The sequence below is a fragment of the Cynocephalus volans genome, chromosome 4, assembly GCF_027409185.1.
Source record: "Cynocephalus volans isolate mCynVol1 chromosome 4, mCynVol1.pri, whole genome shotgun sequence".
NCBI classification, from domain to species: domain Eukaryota; kingdom Metazoa; phylum Chordata; class Mammalia; order Dermoptera; family Cynocephalidae; genus Cynocephalus; species Cynocephalus volans.
The window spans coordinates 158,823,050-158,826,809 of NC_084463.1; positions in this window are offsets into that span (position 1 = coordinate 158,823,050).

Here is a 3,760-nt window from a genome sequence, read left to right on the forward strand (position 1 = left end):
CCTGCTAGTGAACCCCATGGATGGCACAGCCCTTTGCCCTGCCCAAATTGTCCCTATAGTGGGACATCTTTGGGCTTTAGCTACCCTCTTCGCCTATTCATCTCTGAGTTCATTATAAATAAGCTCTTTATTTCAATTTCCCTATTCCACCAAGTGGAGACATTACTGCTATAAACATCTATCCAGTTGAAGCACTGGACAGAGCTGGGTGAGTGGGGAAGTCTGTTTAGAGAGCCACGAAGCCTGGAGTAGAAACCATGGAGATGAACTCATAGCCATAGGGTGACAGAAGGTCCTCACAGAGATGTTTCTGAAGCATGTAAAATGGCACCTGGAACAGCACAAACACTCGACAAATGCAACTATTGTCATTACTTTTTCCCAACAACTGCCAGCAGAGCATATCTGCAAGGGCATCCAGTCGAGCAGATGCCCCTCTGGCTGCCTGCGGGAAGCTTTGGGCCCCATTTCACCCAGAGCTGCTCCATTTTTTCCCTCTTTTACACTGGGCAGCTCAATGGTATTATGCCTGAAGAGAGGGCTCTGTAGCTAACGAAAAGTTTGGAAGCCACTGCTCGGGAAAATTGATGGAGAACACAGGTTCCTTTTATTTCTGCCTTAGAACCCACAGCCAACCCTGACCATTTCTCGTGGGTTCAAGTAAAGGTGGGGGTCGCCACTTTTCATCAAGACAAAAAGACAGGAAACCTGTGGCCTCCACTGTTTTTTTCAAAAGCCCTTCTACCGAAGCAGAACTGGAAGTTCCCAAAATTAATCATTTATAACGCATCCTCATCTTGCTGTAAACTCAGTGATGTTTTAACTCTGAAGTTGAACTTTAAGCAATCTTTTTTAAAACAAATGTAAAAATTCATCTTTTCATATTTCACCTAGAGAAATGAATAATCTGAGTCACACAAAAAAATTTTTAAACTAAATGAACAACTACTATAGCCAAGCAAGGAAAAAACAAAAACACTTGCTCTGTACCAAGCAGCAGTGTGGGGTTCGTAAACAGTTGGCTTCTCATTAACAATCCTGCCCAGCTGAAAGTTGGCCTCAAAAGCACTGAGAATATAAACTTTGCTCAAACAGCCTTCTTAGAGTTTGTACAACCATTCATTATTCTGCTAAAGTGACAAAAGAAGTTTCAACAGGAACTCTGTGGGGATCAAAATGGTCTATGATCACCAGAAGGCTGTGTCCAACCCTGACTCCCCTTGTGCTGTGCTTGTCTAGGTGTGATATAAACATCAAGTCCTACAGATTTACTCTCCTCTTTAAAATCTTACTTTTTTGGCCAAGCTCCCATGAAGCTTCTTTCATGACTGCAGAAAGTCCAGTTCTCTCTCAACATGTTCCAGAGGACACCAAAGGATGCTTGTGTGTTAAATCAACACGAAACCTCCCAGGTCTACTTGTTCCCTATGGACACCTCTGGTGGCCCCTGAGCCTCCTTTCTCCACAGCTGCAACCTTCTTGGATAGTACAAACCATGGGCACTGGTTCCTCCCTTTGTTCCCCAAGCAAAGCTAACAACAAACCTTAAAGATTAAAAAAAAAAATAGGCGATTATAAGACAAAAACTTAAAATTGGTAACTGGAGAGCAGCTTACCTCTACACCTGGTGTCTCAAAGGGCTCTCCTCTGGCCCGTTCTCCTGCAGCGTCTGGCCTGTTGCCCCAGTGGTGGGGACTCTTCTCCTTTTTTTGGTTGACATCCCTGACTGACGTGTTCTCCAGTCCCTATCTCCCACTCCTGGCAGGCAAAATCAGACTGCTTTATGGCCGTAATAATCTCTGCAGAAGTGTTTCCTGAAGTCAGTCTTTCTGTCATTAAGCAAATATCTGGATTGCATGTGACACTGCTGGCTCCTGTGCCACTCATACTGGGCCTCCCTACCATTAAGGAACACGGCATGTTCAAGTGGTCTGACTCTCCATGTAACATGCCACTGCCCCACTCACCAGCCTCCCCAAAAGTGAAAAATAAGCACACAAACAAAAGACCAGCATTTAACTAATCTCAGAAACATTTGCATTCGGATTACTTTCCTTTAGGATTTTCTCCTCCTCCCCATCAACACTGGGCATGTGCCTTACATCTGCAAGACTAAAAATGTTAACCCAAGTGGTCCCACTCAAAGCAGAGACTTCAGTTTCTATCCTAGAATGCAGGAGCTGCTATAGATTTTTCGAAAAAAAAAAAAAAACACTTTAAGAAACCTTCCCGTCTTCGTCTCCAAAGTGTGGGCTGTGCATTTAGAGCTCACGGCTTTATGGACAGTCTGGAAGTGGGAAGAACTGCTGTCCAGCAGGTGGTCTTTGCCCCATGCACAATTGTGCCTTGTGTCCTATCAACAGATTCAGAACTTCTCACGGTCAGCCCTGACCACTAGGCTCAGGCAAAGGTGGGGGCTTGGCACTTGTAGACACTCAAAAATGTTGGTTGAGAGAGAACATAAGCTCTAATTGCTCTGGAGAGTCTCTACCCTACTGCGTTCAAACCAGAAAGAAGCCAGAGAAGTGTCTTTTCCAGACATAAGCAAGAAATGGAGGAGTCCTTTGTCTAGAAGTTACTAAACATTCCTTGGTGTCAGGAAGTTATTTGTTACGAATCATCCAGCTTGTTGGATTAAAGATTAATATGGCCCATGATTTCGAAGTCAGGTTAAGATGAACAGATTCACTAAAACATGACTGAGTAGTTGAAAGCTAAAAAGAATATACTTTATAAAATATAAATTCCTGGCACTCAGGTTTTGCTGCAAAAGAAATCTCAATCTAGACCATATAATGAATAAAGAGAGTGAAGCAAGAGCTGTTAGGAACTCAACTGATGTTTTTGGTTTGCGGGGAGAGATGTTCTAGGCATTTCCAGAGCCACAAGACACAAGAGAATCCTTCTCTAGCCTACTTGGGTGATTTCAACTGTCAACTAACACGACAATCTCCAGTCATAACTTCAGATCTTCCAACATGTCAACATTCTTCAAAACACAAAAACCACTTCTTCCTCTCCCTCATTCACACAGTAGAGATCAATTGATTAAACTATTTTAAATATTTTTCTGAAATCAGTGAGAATAGAAACTCCATATTTTCTCATAATTAAAGGTAGAAAGGGAAGATAAATGTTCTTATCAATTAAAGTTTAAATCAAGGATTTTTAAACAATAAAGAGTAAAGTTGCTGTGTAATTTTTAAAAGAAAACACATTTCTTGGGAATTGTGTTCCTAGATTAAGGCACAGTTGGTCCTGAATAGCAAGTCACAGTTTTCCTTACAGTTCTCCCTGAGCTACACTGTGGGTAGGAAAGGGCAGGACTAATATGAATGGGAAGAAGTCAGAGACATTGTCGTTCAATAAAAAGAACTTCTGGAAAAGTTCTTTGTTACTGGAAATTATCAAGCAGAGGCTTGAGGGATGTTTCTGATGGTATCGGAGCATGATAGCCCAGGGTCAGCCTAAGAAATTCCTACAAAGACAGTAAAATTAGACAAGCATGTGAAATGCCTAGCACAGTGCCTGGCGCATAATACACAATACATATTAGTTCTTTCTGACCTGAGATTCCATGGGTCTATGATCACATATATTGGATGTATTTCTGGGGAGGTAATTGAATACATTCTAGATTCTTCCCGAAGTTCACAATTTTCTTAAATGGGGCCATCGAAAGAGAAAGTCGGGGGGAAAGAAAGCATGTTCTTTTTGCTGGTGTCAGTGGCTCTTCCTCTACTTGGAGTCTTCAACACCT